The sequence below is a fragment of the Phascolarctos cinereus genome, unplaced genomic scaffold, assembly GCF_003287225.1.
Source record: "Phascolarctos cinereus isolate Bilbo 61053 unplaced genomic scaffold, phaCin_HiC Scaffold_4;HRSCAF=312, whole genome shotgun sequence".
NCBI classification, from domain to species: Eukaryota; Metazoa; Chordata; class Mammalia; order Diprotodontia; family Phascolarctidae; genus Phascolarctos; species Phascolarctos cinereus.
The window spans coordinates 422,621,612-422,648,880 of NW_027555847.1; positions in this window are offsets into that span (position 1 = coordinate 422,621,612).

Here is a 27,269-nt window from a genome sequence, read left to right on the forward strand (position 1 = left end):
ACCCAGCAAAACTGAGTATAATCCTTCAGGGGAAAAAATGGTCATTCAGTGAAATAGAGGACTTTCAAGCATTCTTGATGAAAAGACCAGAGCTGAATAGAAACTTTGACTTTTAAATACAAGACTCAAGTGGAACATGAAGAGGTAAACAGGAAAGAGAAATCATAAGAGACTTATTAAGGTTGAACTATTTACATTCCTGCATGGAAAGATGATATTTATAACTCATAAGACCTTTGTCAGTATTAGGGTAGTTAGGAAAAAAATTATTGATAGATAGATAGATAGATAGATAGATAGATAGATAGATAGAAAGAAGGAAAGAAAGATAGATGGCGCAGGGTGAGTTGAAGATTGAGGGGTCATATGTGGAGAATAAAATTAGGGAATGAGAGAAGAAGAAATGCAGAGGTACAATGAGGTAAATTATCTCACAAAAAAAAAGACAAGAAAATGCTCTTACAGTGGAGGGAAAATAGGGGAAGATGAGGGAATGAGTGAATCTTGTTCTCATAGGATTTGGATTAAGGAGGGAATAGCATACACATTCAATTGTGTAAGGAAATCTGTCCTACCTTTTTGGAAAATTTGGGGAGAAGTGGACAAGAGAGCAGGGAGATGATAGAGAGGACGGCAGATTGGGAAAAGGGGCAACAGATGCAAGTACTTCTGAGGAGGAACAGAGTCAAAAGAAAGAATAGAATAAAAGGGAGGGCAGGATAGGATTAAGGGAAATAGTGTTAGTTTCTCACGACATGTCTACTATGGATGTGTTTTGCATAACTGCATGTATACAACTTATATTGAGTTGCTTGCCTTTTCAATGAGGGTGGGTGGGGAGGGAGGAAGGGAGAAGATTTGAAACATGAAGATTTAAAAGCATTTTAAAAAAAAAGTTTTCACATGCAATTGGGAAATAAGAAATACAGGAAATGGGGTATAGAAGTCTATCCTGCCCTACAGGAAAATAGAAGGGTAAGGGTATAAAAGAAGGGGGGAGTGAAAGATAGAAGAGAGGGAAGACTAGGAGAAGGAATATGCCATCCTGGGGTGGGGGGAGGGGTGAGATGGGGTGAAAATTTGGAACTGAAAATCTTGCGTAAGTAAATATCGAAAAGTGAAAAGAAATAAATTTATATTTGAAAAATAAATTAATAAAGGAACCTTTTCCCCCACAAGAAAAATTAAAAATTTTATAAAAAAGAGTTACAAGTGTCATCTTACCTTGAAGGGATGTAAACAGTTTGCTTTAGTAATAACATTTTTTTTTTTCTGTCCTGTTTACCTTTTTATGTCTTTCTTGAGTTTTGTATTTTAAAATCAAATTTCCTGTTGCACTCTGGTCTTTTATCAAGGTTTGGAAGTCCCCTATTTGTTTGATTGTCAATCTTCTCCCCTGAAAGATTACACTCATTTTTTTCTGGGTACTTGATCCTCGGTTTTAATCCAAGCTTCTTTGACTTACAGAGTATTGTATTCCACTCAAACCATCTTTTAATGTAGAGGCTGCAAGGTCCTGTGTAATCCTGACTATGGTCCCATGATGTTTAAATTATTTCCTTCTGGCTGCTTGCAGTATTTTCTCTTTGACCTGGTAATTTTGGAATTTCTTGCTATATTCCTTGGTGTTTTCAATTTGGGATCTCTTTCAGGAGATAATCAGTGGATTCTTTCTATGGGTATTTTACCCTCTGGTTCCAAGACCTGAAGGCAGTTTTCCTTGATGATTTCCTGAAAGACTCTGTCTAGACTCTTTTTTTCATAGTGATTTTCAGGGAGACCAATGATTTTTAAATTGTCTGTCCTGGATCCTTTTCCCAGTCAGTACTTTATGATGTATTTTATGTTTTCATCTATTCTTTTCATTCTTTTATTTCTGTTTGACTGATTCTCACTCTCTCATAGTCATTAGCTTCCATTTGACCAATTCTAATTTTCAACAAATTGTTTTCTTCTACTTGATTTTTTTAAGGAATTCTCCTCGGTGAGTTTTTGTGTCTCCTTTTCTGTTTGGCCAATTCTCCTTTTTAAAGACTGGTTTTCTTCACTTAATTTTTGTCCTTCCTTTTCCAAGCTTCTCTTTCATACCTCTCATTTCTTTTCCCAATTGTTCTTCTACCTCTCTTATTTGACTTTAAATTTCTTTTTGAGGTCTTCCAAGAAGGCTTTTTTGGCTTCAGCCCAGTTCACACTCACTTTTGAGGTTCCAGGTGTGTGTATGTTGACAGTTTTGTCATCTTCAGAATTTCTACTTTGATCTTGTAATAAGAATCTGTGTTACATTTCTTTTTGCACATAGTGTTAGCTCATATCCTGACCTTTAAAAAGATTGAGCTCTCTTGATGAGGAGCAAAGGGCACTGATCCAACCTTCTTATTTTGGGAGGCCTGGGCCTGGTCACTGGTTCTGTTTGCTGGGGCTTCAGATTCTGGCAGTTGGAGGCTGTTGGGTTCTGGCAGCTTACCTGATGTTCGGCTGGAATCAGCAACACTGGAATTGTAGGGGGAGGATTGGGTGGACTGGTCCCTGCAAGTTGCCTGCTCACCTGGACAGTTCCTTTCTTTCACTTTTTTTGGCTCCTTTCAGATGGAAGTTTCACTGCTGTGGTGTCTTTCTCTGCCTGGGGCTTTTCCCCTTGGAGCACTTCCCAGAGTTTTGCTGAGGCACTGGGAGACCTGGTTGCTGTAGAATTCCATGGCACCTACCGGTTTTCCAAGCTGTTTCCTGGTGTTGATGTTTGCCTGCTCTACCACCTGGGGTTTAGGATTAACCCTGGTATGGTCAGGTGGGGCTTTCTACTAGCTTGCTGAGACTTCTCCCATTCTGTACTGCTCCCCTTTCTGCAGGGCAAGAGGGGCCTTTCCCAATAATGTCTCAAGCTATCTGGGCTACTGGATTGGTGCACTCTATCTTTGTGTTGGTTCATGTGTTCCTGTGTTCTTCCTGGGGGGGGGGAATTTATGGTCTTTCAGAGGTTAATAAGAGACGGCAAGAATGACTTACTTCTTACTCCACCATCTTAGCTTTCAGAAGCAAAACTCCACAGACATATTTTTAAGAAATCATTCTTTGCCTATTCCAATGAACAGGCATTGCCTCAGTCTAACTGAGACCTTTTAAAGATCTTAACTAGAAAATGCCACTGCATCCTTGAATGTCATGTCATCACCTCCCTGATGTCTTAGTCCCATACAAGAATGAAGGACAATGCTATACCTCTACTTTTGGAAGCCAAGATGGTGGACTAAAAAGGTAGTCACTCTCACCCTTCTCTATCAACCTGTGAAAGACTAGGAAATATCATCTAGGAAAAATCCTGGAAAAGCCAAACCAGAAGAAAGACAGGATGCAGCAGTCCAGTAGTCCAGGTAACTTGAGGGATTAATGAGAAAGGCTCTTCTTGCCCTAGGGGAAGTCAGCAGTATAGAATGGGAGGCGACCCAGTGAGCTAGCAGAAAGCCCCATTTTAGCACACCAGGAGGAGATCCTGAAACCCAGTTGGTGGAGCAGGAAAACACCAACACCTGGACTTCCAAGTGCTTCAGTGACGGTGGGGGAACCAGTGGAAATCAGCTCAGAAAACCAGCAGGTGCTTTGGCATTCCACGGCAAATGTGTTTCCCAGTGCCTCACCAAAAAGAAGTTAAGCAGCACTACAGAGGGCCCCAGGTGGAAAACATGCTACAACATCCATCTGAAAGGAGCTGAAGAAATTGAAAGAAATGTAAAATCAGACAACCTAGAATTACCCTAGAGTTCCAGCCTTGCTGATTCCAGCCCAACATCAGGCAAGCTGCCAGAACTGTACAGGCCCCAATTGCCAACATCAGAGGCCCCAGCAAAGAAAGGCAGTGACCAAGATCTAAGCTCTCAACATAAGAAGCCCCCTGCTCCCCAGCAGGAGAGTTCAATCTCTTTAAAGGCCAGGGAAAAATCAAACAGCATGAGGAAAAGGAAACATACCACAGATTCATATTGTGAGAAGAGTGAAGATTAAGGCAGAAATTCTGAAGAGGACAACATTGTTAACAAACCCACATCTGGAACCTCAAAAGGGAATATGAACTGGTCTGAAGCCCAAAAAACCTTCTTAGAAGAGCTCAAGAAGGATTTTAAAAGTCAAATGAGAGAGGGAGAAGAATCCTTTAAAAATACAATTTTCCAACTAGAAAAAAGTACACTGAAGAAAACAAGTCCCTAAAAAATTAAATTGGCCAACTGGGAAAAAAAGTACATGGAAGAAAACAAGTTCCTAAAAAACACAATTGGCCAACTAGAAAAAAAAAGTATACTGAAGAAAACATATCACTAAAACATACAAGTGGCCAAATGGGGAAGGAGGTAAAAAATCTAATATAAGAAAACAATTTGTTAAAAATTAGAATCTGGCAAATAGAAGCTAATGACTCCATGACACAGCAAGAATAAGTGAAACAGAAACAAAAAAAAAATGAAAAAAATAGATGAAAATGTAAAATTTCTCATTGGTAAAACAACTGACCTGGAAAATCAATCCAGGAGAGACAATTTAAAAATTACTGGTCTACTTGAAAATCACATTGAAAAGAAGAGCCTGGACAGTATCTTTCAGGAAATCATAAAGGAAAACTGCCTTGAGGTCCTGGAAGCAGAGGGTAAAATAGCCATAGAATGAATCCACCTATCACTTCCTGAAAGAGATCCCAAATTGTAAATGCCAAGGAATGTAGTAGCCATATTCCAAAAATTTAAACCAGGTCAAGGAGAAAATACTGCAAGCAGCCAGAAGGAAACAATTTAAACAGCACAAAACTGCATTCAGGATTATATAGAACCTTGCAGCTTCTATATTAAAAGACCATAGGTCATGGCACATGATATTCCATAAGGCACAGGAGCTTGCATTACAACCAAGGATAAACTCTCTAGCAAAGATGAGTGTGATTTTTCAGGAGAAGAGATGAATATTCAATGAAATAGGGAAGTTCCAAACTTTCCCGATAAAAAGACGAGCTCAACAGAAAATTTCATCTTCAAATACAAGACTCAAGAGAGACATGAAAAGGTAAATGGGAAAGAAAGCTACAATATGTTATTCATAAGAACAAACTGTTTACATCCCTACAAGGGAAGATAACACTTGTAACTCTTGAGAATTGTATTGTTATTACACCATGTTAGAGGAGTATACATTAAGGGGGTGGATACAAGTTGACTTTGATGTAATGATAAAAAAATTTAATCATGTGAGTTAAATGAATCCAATTAAGTGGATTTATCTAATCTAAGAAAATGTAGTGAGAAAGGAGACAAACAAGGGTGAATTACATTACAAGAAAAGACACAAAACTTATTACAGCATAGGGTAAGAAGGGAGAGAGATGAGCATTGTTTGAATGCTACTCTCATCAGATTTGACTCAAGAAGGGAATAACATAATTAGTTAGGTATAGAAATTTAACTTGCTGTATAGGCAGTAGGAGGGAAAAGGGGAAAGAAAAGGGAGGGGGAATAGAAAGGAGGGAAGAAGTAATAAGGGTAAAGGGGAAGAAAAGGGAAAGGGCTAATAGAAGGGAAGAGGGACTGAGGGAATAGGTGATCAAAGGCAAAACACTAGTGAGGAGGGAAAAGGAGAAAGGAGAAAGAAAAGCATAAACCGGGGAAAGGATGAAAAGACATATATAGTAATCACAACCTTGAATGGGATGAACTCTCCCATAAAAGGGAAGCAGATAGCAGAATGGAATAAAAACCACAACCCTACAATATGTTGTTTACAGGAAACACATTTGAAAAAGAGTGACACACAAAGGTTAAAGGTAAAAGGCTGGAGAAGAACATATTATGCTTCAGTTTTAGTAAAAAAAAAAAGGGGTAGAAATCCTGATATCAGGCAAAGCAAAAGGAAAAATAAATTTTATCAAAAGAAATAAGGAAGGAAACTACATCCTGCTAAAAGGCACTATAGACAATGAAGTTATATCATCACTAAACATATATGAACCAAATGGCATACAATCCAGATTCTTAAAGGAGAAGTTCAGGGGGTTACGGGAAAAAATAGACAGCAAAACTACACTAGTGGAGGACCTCAACCTCCCCCTCTCTGAACTAGACAAATCTAACCACAAAATAAACAAGAAAAAAGTTAAGGAAGTGAATATAATATTGGAAAAGATAGGTATGATAGACCTCTGGATAAAACTGAATAGGGATAGAAAGGAATATATTTTGTTTTTTCTCAGGGGAACATGGCACATACAAAAAAATTGACCATGTACTAAGGCTTAAAAACCTCATAATCCAATGCAGAAAGGCAGAAATATTACATGCATCTCTTTCAGATCATGAGGTAATAAAAATTTTATGTAGTAAAGGGTCATGGAAAGATAGATCAAAAATAATTGGAATCTAAATAATCTAATTCTAAAACATGATTGGGTCAAATAAGAAATCATAGAAACAATCAATAAATTCATTTAAGAGAATAACAAAAATAAGACAACATACCAAAATTTATGGGATGCAGCGACAGCAGTTCTTAGAGGAAGTTTTATATCTCTAAATGCTTACATAAGTAAAATAGAAAAAGAGGAGATCAATGACTGGGGCATACAACTAAAAGAAAAACTAAAAAAAAGAACAAATTAAAAATCCTCAATTAATCACCAAATTAGGAATAATGAAAACCAAAGGAAAAATTAAGAAAACTGAAATTAAGAAAACTACTGAACTAATAAATAAAATTAAAAGCTGATTTTATGGAAAAAGAAGAAATAAAATAGATAAACTTTTGGTTAATTTAATTAAAAAAAAGAAAGACAAAAACCAGATTACTAGTATCATGAATGAAAATCATGAATCTACCACCAAGGAAGAGGGAATTAAAACAGCAATTAGGAACTATTTTGCCCAAGTATATGCCAACAAATTTGACAATCTTAGTGAAATGGGTACATATTTACAAAAACATAAATTGCCCAAATTAACAGAAGAGGAAGTAAAATACTTAAATTACTACATCTCAGAAAAAGAAATTGTACAAGCCATTCATGAACTCCCTAGGAAAAAGTCTCCAGGGCCAGATGGATTTACATGTGAATTCTATCAAACATTTAAGAACAATTAATTCCAATACTATGTAGACTATTTTGGAAAATAGGTGAAGAAGTCTTACCAGATTCTTTTTATTATACAAATATGGTGCGGATACCTAAATCAAGAAGAGTTAAAACAGAGAAAGAAAATTATACACCAATTTCTGTAATGAATGTAGATGCAAAAATTTTATTTTTTTTGTTATTCTTAGTTTTCAATATTCACTTCTACAAGTTTTTGAGTTACAAATTCTCACTCCACCCCCCACCCCAAGATGATATAAATTCTGAATACCCCTTCCCCTGGTCTACCTTCTCTTCTACCTCTCCCCCCTCCCTTCTCTTAACCCCTTCCCCTTCTATTTTCCTGAAGAGCAGGATACACTTCTGTACCCCATTTCCTGTATTTCTTATTTCCCAGTTGCATGTGAAAATATTTTTTTCAGAACATGTGTTTTTAAAACTTTGAGTTCCAAATTTTCTCTGTTCCTCCCTCCCCATCCACCCTCATTGAAAAGGCAAGCAACTCAATATACATTGTACATATGCAGTTATGCAAAACACTTACTTAGTAGACATGTTGTGAAAAACTAACACTATTTCCCTTAATCCTATCCTGCCCTCTCATTTATTCTATTCTTTCTTTTGACCCTGTCCATCCTCAGAAGTATTTGCTTCTGATTACCCTCTTTCCCAATCTGCCCTCCTCTCTATCATCCCCCTGCTCTCTTGTCCCCTTCTCCCCCTACTTTCCTGTAGGGTAAGACAGATTTCTATACCCAATTGAATGTGTATGTTATTCCCTCCTTAAGCCAAATCCTATGAGAATAAGATTCCCTCATTCCCTCTCACATTTCCCTGCTTCCCCTCCACTGTGAGAGACTTTTCTTTGCTGTTTTTTTTTTGTGAGATAATTTACCCCATTCTACCTCTCCCTTTCTTCTCCAAGTATCATCCTCTCTCATCCCTTAATTTTATTCTCCAGATATGACCCCTTAATCTTCAATTCACCCTGTGCCCTCTATCTATCTATCTATCTATCTATCTATCTATCTATCTATCTACCTATCTATGTGCATACATACATACATTTTTTTTCTTCAACTACCCTAATACTGACAAAGTTCTCATGAGCTACAAATATCATCTTTCCATGCAGAATGTAAACAGTTCAATTTTAATAAGTCTCTTATGATTTCCCTTTCCTGTTTACCTCTTCATGTTCCACTTGAGTCCTGTATTTGAAAGTCAAATTTTCTGTTTACGTCTGGTCTTTTTATCAGGAATGCTTGAAAGTCCTCTATTTCACTGAATGACCATTTTTTCCCCTTAAGGATTATATTCAGTTTTGATGGGTAGCAGATTCTTAATTCTATCCTATCTCCTTTGCTCTCCGGAATATTATATTCCATGCCCTGCGGTCCTTTAATGTAGAAGCTGCTAAATCTTGGGTTATCCTGATTGTGTTTCCACAGTACTTGAATTGTTTCTTTCCGGCAGCTTGTAATATTTTCTCCTTGACCTGGGAACTCTGGAATTTGGCTATAATATTCCCAGGACTTTTCCTTTGGGGATCTGTTTCAGAAGGAGATCTGCAGATTCTTTCAATTTCTATTTTGCCCTCTGGTTCTAATATATCAGGGCAGTTTTCCTTGATAATTTCTTGAAAGATGATGTCTGGGCTCTTTTTTTGATCATGGCTTTCAGACAGTCCAATAATTTAAATTCTCTCTCCTGGATCTATTTTCCAGTTCAATTGTTTTTCCAATGAGATATTTCACATTGTTTTCTAATTTTTCATTCTTTTGGATTTGTTTTACAGTGTCTTGATTTCTCATAAAGTCACTAGCTTCCAATTGCTCTATTCTAATTTTTAAGAAAGTATTTTCTTCAGTAAACTTTTGGACTTCCTTTTTCATTTGGCCAATTTTTTTTTAGGGCATTTTTCTCCTCATTGGCTTTTTGGATCTCTTTTGCCTTTTGGGTTAGGCTATTTTTTAAAGTGTTGTTTTCTTCAGTACTTTTTTGGGTCTTCTTCAGCAAGCTGTTGACTTGTTTTTCATGATTTTCTTGCATCACTCTCCTTTCTCTTCCCAGTTTTTCCTCTACTTCTCTTACTTGCTTCTCAAAATCCCTTTTGAGCTCTTGCAAGGTCTGGTACTGATTCATATTTTTCTTGGAGGCTTTGGATGTAGGAGCTTTGATTTTGTTGTCTTCTTCTGGTTGTATACATTGATCTTCTTTTTTGCCAAATTAAGATAATATAGTCTGACTCTTTTTGTGCTGCTTGCTCATGATTCCAGCCAATTACTTGAGTTTTAAATTCTTTGTTAAGATAAGAGTCTGCTTCCAATGTGGAGAGTGTATTGTCCCAAGCTTCAGGGGTTTGTGTAGCTGTTTTCAGAGATACTTGTAGGGACCTGTAAATTTTCAGTTCTTCCAAGGTGGTATGATAAGGGGCAAGGTGTTCACTCCTCTCCTGGCCTGTGACCACAAGTATTACTTTCTGTCCAGTAACTGTGAGGAGGGGTTCCTCTCCACAGCTACTACAAGCTCCACCATGCCAGTGCTCCTCCTCACCCCAGCATAGCCACCCAGAACTGTGACCCAGATCCACACACGGGCAAAGCAAAAGATTCCTGTCTCAGCACTGGGAAAGAGATCCCTCCAATCCCTCTCTGATCAGCCACTGGATTCCCCCTCAGTCTGTGGGTCAGAAGCTCGGGAAGCAGCTGCCCCCCTCCAGGGCCATGCTCTTGGGGAATGGAGCAGAAACCCTGCCTTCCTCTCAGAGCACCAACAGAAACAGACTTTTCCCACTGACCTTCTAAATTGTCTTTGGCATTGGTGGATTTAGGAGTCTGGAAACCTCCACAGCTGCCCCCAGTTCACTCCTCTGAGGCCTGCTTCTGGTTTGCTGTGGCCTGCGCTCCCATGCTGTGCTGCGCTGTGCTCCCAGCCCAGTGCAATACAGCTTTTTGATCAATCATCCAGGATGTCTTGGGCTGGAAATTTGTTTCACTCTGTCTTTTTGTGGGTTCTGCTACTTCAGAATTTATTTAGAGCCATTTTTTATGAGTATTTGGAGGGGTTTGGGGGAGAGCTCAAACAAGTCACTGCTTTCACTCCACCATCTTGGCCACACCTTTGCCGATGCAAAAATTTTATATAAAATGCTAGCAAATAGATTTCAGTAAGTTATCACAAGAATAACACATTATGACCGGGTAGGAATTATGCCATGAATACAGGGCTGGTTCAATATTAGGAAAACTATCAGCATAATTGCTCATATCAACACCAAAACAAACAGAAACCATATGATCATCTCAATAGAGCAGATAAAAGCTTTTGACAAAATGCAACACCTGTTCCTATTAAAAACACTAGAAAGCATAGATATAAATGGAGTTGTCCCTAAAATAATAAATAGCATCTATCTAAAACTTTCCTCAAGCATTATATGTAACGTATGCAAGCTAGAAGCATTTCCATTGAGATTCAGGGTGAAATAAGGATGTCCATTATCACCACTGCTGTTCAATATTGTACTGGAAATATTAACTTTTGTGATAAGAGAAGAAAAAGAAATTGAAAGCATTAGAATAGGCAAAGAAGAAACAAATCTATGACTCTTTGCAGATGACATGATGATATACTTAGAGAACCCTAGAGAATCAAATAAAAAACTACCTGAAATAATAAACAACTTTAGCAAAGTTATATATCATCAGCATTTCTGTATATTACCAACAAAGCCCAACAGCAAGAGATAGAAAGAGAAATTCCATTTAAACTTAGTGTAGACATTATAAAATATTTAGGAGTCTACCTGCTGAAAGAAACCCAGGAACTATATGAACACAATTACAAAGCACTTTTCACACAAATTAAGTCAGATATAAAGAACTGGAAGAACATCAGCTGCTCATGGGTAGGCGAAGCTAATGTAATAAAAATGACAATTCTACCTAAGCTAACTTACTCATTCAGTGCCATTCCAATCAAGCTACCAAAAAATAATTTATAGAGTTGGAAAAAATAATAACAAGATTCATTTGAAAGAACAAAAGGTCCAGAATATCAGGGGAACTAACGAAAAGAAATGGAGGGGAAAGTGGGCTAGCCATTCCAGATCTTAAATTTAATTATAAAGCAACAATCATCAAAATTGCTTGTTACTGGCTAAGAAATAGAGTGTTGGGATCAGTGGAATAGGTTAAGTATGCAAGACACAGTAGTCAACGATTATAGTAATCTATTATTTGATAAACCCAATGACTCCAGTTTCTGGAATAAAAACCCACTCTTTGAAAAAAAATATTAAGAAAACTGGAAAAGAGTATGACAGAAACTAGTCATTGATCAAAATCTCACACCATATACCAAAATAAAGTCAAAATGGGTTCATGATTTAGGTATAAAGACTGATACTATAAGCAAACTGGAAAAGCAAGGAATAGTTTACCCATCAGATTTATGGAAAACAAAAGAATTCAAGACCAAACAGGAGACAGAGAAGATTACAAAAAGCAAAATGGATAACTTTGATTACATTAAATTGAAAAGTTTTGCACAAACACAATTAATGCAATTAAGATTAGAAGAAAGTTAGAAAATTGGGAAAGAATTTTTACAACCAGTGTCTCTGATATGGGCTTTCTTTCTAAAATACATTGAAAATTAAGTCAAATATATAAGAATACAAGTCATTCCCTAATTGATAAATGGTCAAAGGATATGAACAAGCAGTTCTCAGGTGAAGAAATTAAAGCCATCTATACTCATATGAAAAAAATGCTCTAAATGATTGTTTATTAGAGAAATGCAAATCAAAACAACTCTGAGGTACCCCATCACACCTATCAGATTGGCCAAGATAACAAAACAATAAAATGAAAAATGTTGGAGAAGATGTGGGAAAATTGGAACACTAATGCATTGTTGGTGGAGTTATGAAATGATCCAACTTTATTTGGAGAACCATTTGGACTTATGACCAAGGGGTTATAAAAATGTGCATACCCTTTCACCCAGCAATAGCACTTTTGGAGCTATATCCCAAAAAAATAATAAAAATGGGAAAAGGACCCAAGTGTACAAAAATATTTATAATAGCTCTTTTATTGTGATGGCAAAGAATTGGAAATTGAGAGGATGGCCATTAATTGGGGAATGACTGAACAAGTTGTGGTATATGAATGTAATGGAATACTATTATGCTATAAGAACTGATGAACAGGCTGATTTCAGAAAAACCTGGAAAAACTTTTATTGTTTGATGTTGAGTGAAGTGAGCAGAACCAAGAGAATGTCATACACAATAACAGCCATGTTGTGCAATGACTAATATTGATAAACTTAACCCTTCTCAGCAATACAAGGATCGAAGATATCTCCAAAGGCCTTGTAGGAAAATGCTATGCACACACAAAGGAAAAAAAAAAACTATGGAGTTTGAATGCAGATCAAAACATACCATTTGCTATTTTTTTGTCTTCTGTTTAGTTTTGTTTTGTCCTCTTTCTGGTGATTCCTCCTATTGGTTCTAATTCTTACTTACAAAATCGCTAATGTGAAAATATGTTTAATATGAATGTATTGTATAGCCTGTATCATATGTGCCATCTTGGGGAGGGAGAAAGCAGGAGAAAAATTTTAAACTCAAAAGGATATGGAAGTGATTGTTGATAAATCAAAATAAATTAATAAAAAAAATGAAGGACAAACAGCAAATCAAACACTATTCAATAATCATGCCTTTCCTTTAAATTTCAATCTCTCATCCTTAGACCCTTGTTGCTATCATCTAAAAATTCCAGGTCACTCTCATTCCTCCTTGATATGGTTTGTACTTGCTTCACAATCTTTTTGTACATCCCAACCACTCCATCTTTTGAATGTCTTTAGACTCCCAGCTTCCATGACCCCTGTACTTTATATATGTATATATTTATAGATTTACATATTTATTTATCTTTTTACCCATTCATTATTTATTTCTTTGCTTTTTTTAAATATTAATCATGCAGAAGCAGTTAAAAAAGTTGAGGAAACTGGATCAGAAAGAGTTAATGTAGTGAATTACCCATTATCCCATTTGACCCTGTCCCTCAGTTGAATTTCCTATGGTGCCAGAATTCAGTGCAAGCATCCACAGTGTTAGAATAGAAATTGGGTAGGAGGATTTGGAAAGTTGACACATATTTGATATTTTTATTTTCAAAGAGTTTTTTTTCCCCTTAGAACAAGTGTAAGCAATCCATTTCCTAGTTTGTATAAAATCTGCATTAAATTTTCGAAGAAAGTAAGTAAACTTCATTTAATTTGAGACAATTCAATCACTCATTTTGAGTTTAAAATTACATAATGATAATGAGGAAGTTTTAGTCAGAGACTGAATTGAAAATTTAAAGTAGCTTTTTTTCTGCACTACAGTAAGACTCTAACCCTTAAATTAACTAATGTTTTAATTATTTACTCTGTGCAAAAGAAGTCTTTATTTATTAGATATAAGAGATGAAGAACAAGTTATTGTACAGATGATAGATGGAACAAGCTGTTCTTTTTGGAGAGAAATTTAAACTCCAAAAACACTTTCCTTTAGATTAGGAAGAAATATGACAATTTGCCTTTTTAATTACTTGGGAATGTGTTCATTTTGCCACTAAATGGCACTACACCACATTCATTTTTGAATAATGATTTGGATGACTTTTATGGTAGAATATGTATATGTGTATATTAAACACTTTTAAACATATATGATACCAAATATTTAAAGAGAATCTTTCTAAAATTGTTGCCTATAAGTTGCTAGTACAGAATGGATTATGATAGCAAACTCTGAAGGTTTTTTGTTTTTCTGGCTTTTGTTTTTTCGAAATACAAGTTTTCTGTTATTTAGATACTTGACTGAGATGAAGAAAAAACTTAAAAGTAATCTGTAGATAGTTTTACCCTACTAATTTTATAATTTCTGTTTTCTTGTATGTCTCAACATATGAAAAAAAACTGTATCATAGTTAATTGAAAACTCTCCTTGGAGATTAATAATAATAATAAATATTTATACAGTATTTTAAGTTTTACAAAGACCTTCATAAATATTATCTCATTTTAGACTCAACCTTATGAGGTAGGTGTTATTGTTATCCTTATTGTGCACATGAGGAAATGGAGACAGATAGACATTAAATGATGTACCCAGCTAATAAGTCCTGAGGCAAGATTTCAACCCAAGTCTTGGCCCACAGAAGTCTAACCACTGCTTGACCTACCACATTTAAATATGATCTATTTGCCATTTACAACTCTTAACAACAACTCCTCCTTTGTTTTCATTTTAATAATGTCACTGTCCAGTGACACAACCAAATTCACTTTGTCATTCTTCACTCAGAACACTCTATTTCCTATCTCCTTGTCTTCATACTTCCTGTTCCTTCCTTTGATTGGAGATGGCAGAGGAGGACATCACAGAACTCCACTCAGGTCTTCCATTTATGGAGAGCACCTGGGTAGCCATTTCATCATTTCCCAGCTGCCAGCTCTCCTGGACTTGGTCTCTAGAAACTCGCATAAGTACAATATCACATCAACTTTGATATTCCCTCAATGTCCCCTGAACCTGGGACCCATTCCTTCCTCTGAAGAGGAGAGTCATCAAAGTGCTTCTCTAACATTCCATTTAATGATGATCTCCAGGAAGCCATCTCTTAATTTCCCACTTAGATACAGGATTTATTATGCTTTTTCCTTCATCTACACCACCCTCTTTATCTTCTTTTTTATATGCTGTCTTCTTTCATTAGATGGTGAGTTCATTGAGAGCAGAAGATGCTTTCTCCTTTTATCTGTATCCCCAACACTTAACAGTGGTCCCTCAAAATGGTAGACACTTGATGTTTATTGCCTGCCTGTCTGAAACCATCCCTTTCTCCATTTTTGGAATACTCTCAATTCTACCTCTCACTGTCCCTAATTTCCCTCAAAAATAAGTCCCATTTTCAGTATGATGTGTCCTGGTTTTTCAAGGTACTAGTACCCCTTGACCCTCCTCCCCCCCAAGTTTATCTGGCTTCTGTTTTGTATGCCTATTCATGTGCCTGTTTCCTCCCTTGTTAATATGTAAACTCCTTGAGGACAGGGCCTATTTTGTCTTTGTCATATGTCTAGCTCTTATCATACAGTCTGGTCCATACTAAGTTCTGAATAAATGCTAGTTTACTGGTTGACCTAATTATCACAATAAGAACTATTAGTTGGACATTGACACTAATAACATTAAATACCTGACACTTCAATTCTTAAAGGCAGAAAAGTACCACAGTGGATACAGTAGATATAGTGTATAGAGTGCTGGACCTGGATCTTGGAAGACCTGAGTTCAAATCTTGCCTTAGACACTGCTAGTGTCTCTGGGTAATTAACATAATTGCCATCTGTCTCAATTTCTTCAACTGTAAAATGTTGAAAATAATAACACCTCCCTCAAGGTTGTTGGGAGGATCAAACAAAACATTATTTATAAAGCTTTTAGCATACTGACAGACACATAGAAAGCATTTCATAAATACTTATTTCCTTCCTTGAATCTGTGATTTCTATTTTTAAAGATATAGAATGAAACTCATTTGTTTTTTCTTGTGCTATATGATTCCTTATTATATGCTGTCATAAATCCTCCACGAGAGATACCCTATATCTGGTAGGCTATTCTTGAGGTCAGGTAATATCCCTTGAGAACCAATATAACACTTGGGCTATTCACTTGTTAGCCTTTCAACTTATTAAATGACCATCCTACCACCTATGGCATACATGTTCAACAATTTTAGGATAAAAACAAATTTGTTATTTAGTGCTTTGTTTCTATTTTAATATATAGTCATCATTGAGAAATATTTATTCACTCTGTGTGGAGTCCTATGTTAGTCACTCTATTTATACAGTGGGACATACTTTTAATGTTATAAAATGAAATTTAATGCCAGAGATATTCATCCTGTATCCCAGTTCTAGCAATTATCTAAAGGAGATATATATATATATATATATATATATATATATATATATATATATATTTCAGTTTTGCCAATAAAAAAGAGCTGCCTGTCTGACAATCATAGGTAGCATTTTTCAGAGGGTCAGTTACAATTATGTGCAGAGCCTAAGAAGAAGCATTGCTAAAATTCCTGATTTAAAGTTCCAGTAGGTTTTATTTTAGAATTCATAAGTATAATTGGAATGTTTGATCATTAGGTTTTAAGCATTTTAAATGTGTTGGAATCAGTACAAGAATTAACCAAATGATGCTTCAAAATCCTCCAAAAAACATTTTTTCTTTCTGTTGCCCACATGATATATGAGTTATACTGCAACATAATGTGCACAGTTCTGCAAGCTCAGCTCTCAAGCGAATCTTCAATCTGAAATCAGTCAGCCATGATCAGTCCAAATTAGTTTACTTTTTGGTAACAAACTTTCCTTTCCAACCTATCCACATGCATAGATGATGTGTTTTCTTTAAAGTAAGCTTTCACTATTAGAAAGATCAATCAGTCAGAGAAAATTAACTTCGTATACTTAAAATTCTGATTTTCAAAGCCTGCAGTATTATACCTACCCTTAAAAAATCTAAAGTGATAATTTTCATTATTATCTAATGAATAAGGAATGTATTATATTGTTACTTGAAAAACACTTGATTTGGTAAGTCTGACATGTTTAATATATGAGAAGGGGCCTAACTTAGTCCAAGGTACATAAGAGGTGCTTAATAAAGGATCCCAAATGATTTTCATAGAATCATAGAAGAGTAGAACTGGAAAGGGAATTAAATGACAATTTCATAGATTCTGTTTCATAAGAGGAAGTGGAGGCCTCTCTGTGACTTATCTAACTTCATTACATTAGCTTAACTTTCAAAAGGATAATGGAGAATGAAAGATTTAGGATACAAGAGATGTAATAGGTAATTAATGGCGCAATATTTTGTGAAAAGAAAAAGTTATTGGAATCACAAGAAAACACTTCCCATCTTCAGACTTGAAAAGTAAGCAGGTCCCCAGTAGGGAAAGAACATATAAAAATAAATACATGTTTTATGATGAAGAGTTTAAGAGCTGAGGAAATGACACTGTCGATGGCCCCTAAAATTTTAGTAGGTAGAAGACAAATCATCCACAACAGTGGGAAGGATGAGGGTAGGTTTGAATTTGGGTAATTACAGAATTAATAAAAATATTCTAACATATGATAGGGAGTTAACACATATTTACTTTCAAAAGAATTAGAGGTGAGTTTAAAAGAAATAATAGCAATGAAAATCCACATGAGGTTAAATAACATTAATTTTTAGTGGAACAACTAGCACTTGTAAGCATTACTACTCACTGAATACTTAATTGACGTGTTCTTTTATGATATCATTGATTCTAATGACCTGAAGACATGCATTATTGTGCATTTTTCATTGGCTTAGATCATCTCTTCTTTTTAAATATTCTAATTTTTTTTGAAATGACAAGTAAGAGTACAAGGAGGCAGACAATTTTATATAGCTTATACATATGTAGGCAAGCAAAACATTTTCATACTAGTCATGTAAAAGAAAACAGAACAAAAAAAGGTAAACAAGAAAAAATAAAGGTTTTTTGTTTGTTTTTTTTAAATATGCTTTGATCTGAATTCAGACTTCATCAGTTCTTTCTATGGAGGAAGATAGTATTTTTAATCATGAATCCTTCAGAACTGTCTTATTCTGTTGCTGAGAATAGATAAATTATTCACATACAATCATCATGCATTATTGCTGTTACTGTGTACAATGTTCTTCTGGTTCTCTTCAATTCATTTTGTATAAGTTCATGTAATTCCATCTTTTTTTCTTAAAGCATCTTCCTCATCATTTCTTCTTGAGGAGGATTCTAACACAATCACATAACTCAACTTGTTCAACTATTCCCCAATTGATGGACATCCCTTAAAGTTCCAATTCTTTGCCACCATAAAAAGAGCTGATAATTTTTTTTTTAATAAAGGTTCTTTTCTTTATTATTATTATTTCTTTGTGATAAGGACTTAGTACTGGCATTACTGGGTCAAAGGTATTGCAATTTTACAAAATTTGAGGTGAAGTTCTAAATTGCTCTCCAGACTGGTTTAATCAGTTCACAACTCCACCGACATTGTATCAGACTCCCAATTTTCCAACAACCCCTCCATCATTAGTCATTTTCCTTTTATGACATAGTAGGCAATCTGATAGGTTTGAAGTGATATCTCAGCATTAATTTAATTTCTGTTTCTCTAATCAATAGTGATTTAGAGCATTTTTATATGACTATAAATAGGTTTCTTTTCTTCAGCTGAAAACATCTTGTTCATTTGACTATTCATCAATCGGATAAAGTTTTGTATTCTCATAAATTTATCTCATTTCTCTTAATATTTGAGAAATGAGTCTTTATCAGAGAAACTTTTTATTAAAAAATTCCTGTTTTCTGCTTTCCTTCTAATCTTGACTGATTTGATTTTGTTTGTGTAAAACTTTTTCAATCATAATTTAATCAAAATTATAAATTTTACATTCTGTAATGCTCTCTATCTCTTGTTTGCTCATAAATTCCTCCCTCATCTATAAATCTGACAGATAAATTATTCCATGTTCCCCTAATTTGCTTATGATATTAGGCTTTATTTCTAAACTAAGTACCCATTTTGACCCTATAAATGTATATGGTATGAGATGTTGATATATACCTAGTTTCTGTCTAACTTTTTCTCCAGTTTTTCCAGCAGTTTTTTTTTTAATCAAATGATGAATTCTTTTTCCAAAAGATTGGATCTTTGGATTTATGAAACATTATATTATTATGGCCATTACCTTGTGTATGTTTTGTATTTCTTCTATTCCATTAATCCAACTCTGTATCTTTTAGCTAGTACCAGATTGTTTTGAGGATTACTGCTAAGGGAATCAAAATATCACCCCATGATGTCATTGATCTTTTTTGAAAAAGAAGGACTAACAAGTAGTACCAAGAAATTACCCAGGTGTTGAGCTAGATAAAGAATTATCCAAATTCACCACACTTGGTTGGCTTATATGAGTATTTATGTTTTTGTGATCAGTTGGTCCATCATTTAGGTTTTGTTTTGAAGTTCCTTCATGTGCAGAGTTCCTGCTAGGCCTGCCCTCCTTGTTCTCCATGACAAAGACTAAGTCCGTAACAGTGCTTAATAGCTTCCATCTTTCATAAGAATGTGAACTCCTTTAAGGCAGGGACTGTGCTTTACTCTAATGTCAGTGATACAGACCATTCTTGGCAACCTTCTAAATGGTCTTAGGCTGGAAAATTATTTTACCCCCATCCTTTTGTTGGTTCTGCTGCTCCAGAATTTGTTTTGAGGCATTATTTTAACATTGTTCCTACATGAATTTGGGTGACCTCAGAGAAGTCCCTCTGTCTTTACTCCAGTACTGGGATTTGGACCTGTGTCTTAAACCAGTATATTTGATCCTTGAGGGAAGAAATTGTGTGTATGTGTGCGTATCTATATATTTCTGTCTGTGTGTTTGTGTATGTATATATACACAGGTATGTGTATAAGCATACATGTTTGTGCATATGTCTGTATGTATATATATGTATATGTGTGTGTATATATCTATATCTATATCTATATCTATATCTATATCTATATCTATATCTATATCTATATCTATATCTATATCTATATCTATATCTATATCTATATCTACATATATGTATGTATGTATGTATGTATGTGTCTCCACAACAGTTCACTTTATTTACAGAGAAGGTATTTGAGAATCTTTCACTAAATGATAAATATTTATTAATAAGTAAATAATCAAGCAAATATTATTCTTTTTTTATACTTGTACTCAGTCCTTTAAAAAAAACTTCACTTCTTTTTTCTTTTTATTTTGGGGGTGTAATGGGGAAGGAGAAAGAAATGTTTTCAGTTCTTTGTTAAAATGATAGTGACTAAGCCAGGATCGATGTCTTCTGCCTATAATCCTTGAGACTAGCAGAGGCTGAGGCTAGTAGATCTCTGCAGTTTGGGATCTAAGGCTAAAACTTAGCAGTTGTCTACACTAAATCTAATAAAAATATGTTGAACCGTAAGTGATGGAGGAATGCTTCATTGCCTAAGGAGGAGGCAAACCAAACCAAAGTTGAAAAATGAAACAAATGAAAACTTCCATGTCAGGCAATATAGGATTGTGCCCATTAGTAGCTGTTATGATGTAGGGATACTTTGTCTTATGTATCCTGTATAGCTATGTAGATGTAGATATAGATCTATAGATAAAGATAAATAAAGACATATAGATAAATATCCAGATATGTCAAAATCTATCTATCTATAGATTTATATCTATATCTATCATCTATCTCTGTATCTATGCTCGTACATATCACCAAAGGAGGTCTGATTATAGGATCCTCAGTAAAGGGTTTTTTTCCCCCTCTCTCTTAAATGAACAAAGGGAGAGATCTGAAAGGAAAATGAAACAACACACACCCACAAAACTTGTTCTGTGTGTGTGTGTGTGTGTGTGTGTGTGTGTATGTATAAAACTTCTTTTAAAAACAATCTAAGAGCATAAATTAATTATATGGTCATAGGAGACTGTAACATAGTACTTTTCAGCATAAAGTAATAAGGCACTGTCATCAGAGACCTCATGTAGGCAATGACACAAACTAAGTTTTAACTAAGTTTTAAAGAATAATGTAGGCTTTAAGAGACTGTGGTGAAGAGGAAATAAATTTCAAGTATTGGGGACTGGTTTTGCAAAAGTATCTTGATGGGTCATTATGTAAAGAACTGAAAGAAGGCCAGGATAGTTGGATGATAATTTTGAGGGTAAGCATATGAAGTTAAATAGGAAAGGTAGGTGGCAACCAGGATTTGAAAGAATTTAAATGACAAACAGTGGAGTTTGTATTCTATATCTCATAAGTAGCAATTGGGGTTTATTGAAAAGCAGAATGAATATTGAAGGCATGTTTTAGGAATATCACTTTGACAACAATGTAAAAGATAGCTCAGATGAGAGATAAAATTAGTACAGGTAGCCTAATGAGGAGGTTACTGCAATAGTGTAGAAGAAAGGTGATGTGGGCCTTAACTAAGGGATTGTTCAAGTACATACAGAGAAAGTGACAAATGCAAGACATGGTGGAATATCATGTTCCTTGGCAAGTGATTGTATATGTATAAATGGATTCCCAGATCTATATATTCAGTCATTTTATCTTTCTTAAGCTCCTGGACCATATCACCAAATATCTTCGAGACTTCTTGAATTTAATATCCTATAGGAAATGACATGTTGATAAATACTTAACAACTGGCTCTCTTAAAAAAAATGCCCAACTCACAAGTTTAATTTGCAATATTAATTTTCCCTTTTAATTTCCTAAGTCCAGAAAAAAATATAAAGAAAGCCCTGACTTATTTTCTTTTTCTGTTTCTGATCTGTATATGTACTGGCAATTCAATATTCCCCTCTGAAGCCTATACAACCTGGCTTCAGAAAACTCCTGCTGTCAGGAATCTCAAATTCAATGTATAAAAAAAAACTCATTATCTTTCCCCAAAAATATCTTTTCTTCCCTACTTTCCTGTTTCTCTTGAGTGCACCACTATTTTTCTGTCATCTGGATTCGTAAACTTAGTGCCAAATGTTAATCTTCACTCTGATGATCCAGCTTGTTGTCAAATCATCTTTTTTTTATCTGCATTCTCTCATACATGTGCTCTTCTTTCCTCTCCCACAGATACAACCCAATTTCAAATCAAAAAATCAAGAAACATTGACGAAGACATGGACATGTGTATGAGCCATAGGGAAACTATCAACATACAGTGAGACATTCAAGATAAGTGAGAGAGTCATGATAATAGAGGAGGCAATCTGTTAAAGAACATTGGACGGAGTGGTATCATTTGGGCATGTAGATACCTCAGCAAGGACAAAAGCCATCTCCTTGTCAGAGATGAAGAAGGCGATAGTGACAGAATTCATGTGAGTGATGTGAGCTTTTTTTTTCTATAAAATATATAAGTTAAGAGGATGGGGGAAAGGGCAAATGGTAGGTATTAGAAGTGATTAAAAAGTTTGAAAAATTCTTTGAGATGAGATAATGAATTGGTTAGGGTGGCATAAAAGGATTGCCTTGCACTGAGAACTCAAGGTTATGTAATGTAAATTTGAAGTGGAGCTTGTCAGCGTAATTTAATTGTTTTCTCGAACAAACACAAAAGAAATCAAGAATTATATTAAAACTACTGCATACAGGAAAGGTAAGATAGAGAATTAACAATAAAATTAAAATTTCCAAAACTGACACAATTGTGTAATTTTAAATATTCCACATGTAGAATAAGATATATTGTAAGTCATTGATAAACTACTACAAATGCATATACTAAAGCACTGAGTGAAGATAAAATTATAGTATAATTATTTTCAATGTCACAAGAACAAATAATCCCTAAATTATATGGCTGAATACATATAATCCATGGCCCAATGCTCTAGAATAATCTAGGCTGAGATTGTCTGCATTTGATCCTGGAAACTGACCACAATGTTGTAATTTCTATCTTTTTTCAAATTAAAGTTTTTTCAATTAATAAAGCAATGTTATCTTTCCCTCCAAATTCTTTTTCTAGTTGTGAAATAAAACCAACTTTTACAAGCATAATAATAAAGTAAAACACATTTCCACATTATGTCACATACACATGGGTGTATATGTATATATGCATGTGTTTGTGAATGTGTGTATGTGTGTGTGTTTAAATTTCTTCTTATTTTGCATTCTGAGTCTTATCCCTTTATATAAGAAGGTTAATGGAATGTTTCATCACTAGTCCTTTGGAACCATGATGAGTCATTGTTAAGTCTTTCAAGGTTGTTTGAATTCACAGTATCAAAGTCATTTTGTAATTTTTTTCTCCCAATTCTTCTCACTTCATTCTCTTACTTTATAAATGTCTACCAAAGGTTTCTAAGAAACCATCCTTCTCATGATTTCTTACAACAAAATTATATCCCATTATATTGTATACCATAAACATTTTTGTACATCTTTAGCATTTATCTTTGTTAAAATCATTCCCTCTTAAAATTAATTCCTCTCTGTTGTTGAGAGATAATGATTTCAGTTTTCCATATAGTGAAGTTGAGTTGTCATCCAGTTCTGAATTTCCAAGTAGTAGTTGGCAACGTAAAATCATATTCCCTCTAATTCATTCTTTTTCCATCCTATTTCCCTGTTGGATGAAAAGTATTTTGGTTACCAATTGTGGGATTATATTTATTTTTTCTGCTATTTTTTTGGCAAGGCAATGGGGTTGAGTGACTTGCCCAGGGTCACACAGCTAGTAAGTGATATGTGTCTGGGGCCTGATTTGAACTCAGGTCCTCCTGAATCCAGGGCTGGTGCTCTATCCACTGTGCCATCTAGCTGCTCCTGTATTTTTCCTACTTTTGACCTGTTAAATGAGAATGAAGTTCATGTGAGCAGTTTTCCCCACCCCTTTTTCTATATATATATATATAGATAGATAGATAGATAGATATGTATCTATATATAGATATATAGATATATATACATACATATATGTATATATATATCTATATCTATATATATATATATACTTGTAATTGCTGACAAAATGAGATAATTTTCCTTCATTTCCAATGTGCCCCTTCTTTAAACTATATTTTCTTCCTCTTTGCCTTTTTCCCAATCTTCTTTAAGGATCACGGAGACATAACAGAGCCATTCCAATGCCTTTTATTTAATGAGACTCCCTCTAAGACCCTCATTAAAGTAATACTTTGCTAACAGGATTCATGTACCATTGTCCCATGCTAAAGCTTAAACAGTTGATCCTTGTTTAAATGTTTATGTTCATTGATTCACTTACCTTTCAAAAAAAAATTTGTCTTTGCTTCTACGCTGTCACTTCTTAGTTTCTTCATAACTCTAGCCTTTTCATCAAGAATGTTTACTAGTGTGGAATTTTATTAATGTTCCATTTACCCTTTGTGGTAGTATACCAATTTTCTTGAGGTTGTTATTCTTTGTTGTATTCTTTATATCCTCTCATTTCTGGATTATCATATTTCAAATTTTTCACTAACTTAATGTGGTAGCCATTGCATTGTGTATAATCCTTAATCTGACTACTTTGTACTTGAATACTTCCTTTGTAATTGCTTGAAGTATTTGCTTCTTTAAACAGAGAATCCTATTTTTCTTCTAACTTTTATAAGGGTTTTCCTTGTGGAGCTTCTTTCAGAAAATGACTACTGAATTCTTTCATATTTCACTTACTCATTTGGTTATAAGAAAGCTAGGTCATTTTCTTTCATAATTTCTTGAACTGTGATGTCTAGCCCCCACATCCATTTTAACCATGGGTTTCAAGCATGAAATGTTCCTTAATTTTTTTTTCTCATTGATCTGTTTTCCAGGTTAGTTGTTTATTCTCTGACATACTTGACATCTTTTTTCCCCCTGCACTTTTGACTTTGCTTTATTATTTTGTATTGTTTAATGAAGTAATTAACTTCTATCTTGTACATTCTAATTTATGGAGGCTGTTAGGCAAGATTTTGCAACTTCAGTCCTAATATATTATTTCCCCTTCCATTTTTCTTCAATGATTCTCATTTCTTTCTCTATTATGCTGTTATTTCATTAATTAACAAAAATAAATGTTTACTTTACATCTTCTAGGAATTCTAGTTGAATTTGGGCTCAAAATATTTTTTTAAATGTTCTGTCTTTTAATGTTCTGTTTGTAGATAATTTGGAACCATTTTTTTTAGTGATTATGTCTTTAGGGTTCCTGTCACCAAAATAACCTTATATTGTGAGGTTTTTTTTTTTTGGTGTTTCCTAATTCTTCTCACCTGCTTCCTGACTTCAGCCTTTATATTAGACTTAGGCTCTGCATGCTATTGGAGAAAATATCTGGACTTATCCTACTGATTTCAGTGCTATTCAATATTGAGAAAGTCAGTGGGGACTTAGGTCACATAGTGCACAGGATTGTGACTTGCAAGTTTTCAGTTTCCCAAAGTTTTCTTGTCCAGGCAAGTTTAATCTGTGCCCTGGATTTGAGCTATGCAATTTCCTGATTTGGGATTGAGCAATGTATTTGTAGTTTTGCTTCATGTTGACTAAGATGAACTTAGCTGTTATTTGCCAGTTGGAAAGCTTTATAAGTTTAGAATATATTAAGTAGTGGGAATTAGTGGGGTCACACATTCATCCCAGTATATTTTGGAAGATCACCATGGAAGTGGAGTGGAGGATTGATTGAACTAAGAAGAAACTAGAGGCAGAAAATCTAATCAAAAGTCTATTGCAATAGTTCAGGATTGAGGAGATGAGAGCCTACACCAGAGTTGTGCCTGTGTGAGTAGACAGAAACCTTATATGACACATGTTATAGCTGTCAACAGGCATGAACATAGCTTGACTACGTGGAGTAAATGAAAGTGCTAAGGTGAGAATGAAATAGACATTGCAATCCTGGGTGGTTGGGAGGATGTTGGTATTGTCAACAATAAAAGAACAGGTAAGAAGAGAGAAAAGATGTGTTTTTTGAGATAATAAATTCAGTTTTGAATATGATTGAGGTTAAGATGTCTATGAGACATTCAGTTCTGGATTTAAATGTGACAGTTGGTGATGTAAAATAGTGAGACTAAAGTTGTGTATAAAGATCTAGTAATCGTGGGTATTATTATGATAATTGGTATTATTATGATAATTGAACCAATGTAAGTGACTGAATGCACAAAATGAGAATGTATCAACGGATAAAAGAAGTACCCTAAGGAAAGACTTCAAGAAGGTACCTGCTCTTAATGGGCATGACTTGAACTTAGATACAGCAAAAGAGATTGGAGAATGACAAGGCAATTGGAAAAGAATAAGGACAGATAATGCCATGAAAATCAAGTGAGGAGAGAGTAGGAGAAGAAACAATGAGAGCATTAGTGGAGAAAGGTGATCAACAGAACGCATCCCATTAAAAGGATTGGTGACCAGTAAGAGCGTTTTGGCACTTTCATAATCATCACTGGAAATTGGAAGATGGGTCTGGTTCCAAACTAAATATGGGGAATACTCATGATCATTAAAGTAAATAATTGCTTAAAAATTAGAATTGCACAAATAGAAGCAAATGACTTCATAAGACATCAAGAAACAATAAAAGTGGAGGTGAGAATGATGAAATACACAATGCTTGAACCTCATTCTTATTGGGATTGGTTCAAAGGGAAAGATATATGTGTGTATATGTGTTACACACATTTATACACACAAATATATAGATATGTATATATGCACACATATATGTAATTATCCTCAGTGTGTACACACACACACAAACATGATCATTTTGGCATAGAAATCTCTCCTACTCAACTATCAATCAGGAAGGGAAAGGGATGAAAAAGAGTGATCCTGGAAAAAGGGAGTTTGGGTACATAATTTAAACATTAAAGGTGGTATCACAAGCAAAGTAGTGGATCATGAGAAATTGTACATGTCAGGTTATGGATAAGGTGAGATTTTATGACCAAATAAAAAATTGAGAAAATCATGGGAGTAAAAATTAGTATTTTTGATGCTAAAAGTGATGCTGAAATGTTTTGCACAAACAAAAACAATACATCCAAAATTAAAAGAAATTGGGAGACTTTTTTAATAGCAAATTTCTCTGACAGAGGCAGCATTCCTCAAATATATAAGAAACACTATCAAATTTATAAAAAAACAACAGCCATTTCCTAATTGATAAGTGGTGGAAACATATGAACAGGAAGTTTTCAGAAGAAGAAATCAAAACTATCTTCATATAAAAAAATGCTCTAAATCACTGTTGATTTAGAGAAGTGCAAATTCAAATAACTGTGTGGTAGCACCTTACAGCTATCAGATTAGCTAACACTATAGAAAAGGAAATTGACAAATTTTGGGGTATTGGGACATTAATGCATTGTTGGTAGAGTTGTGAACTGTTCTAACTATTGTGGAGAAACATTTGTAACTGTCCCTTCCAAAGGCTATAGAATTGTGCATATTCTTTGACTTAACAATACTGCTACTAGGTCTGC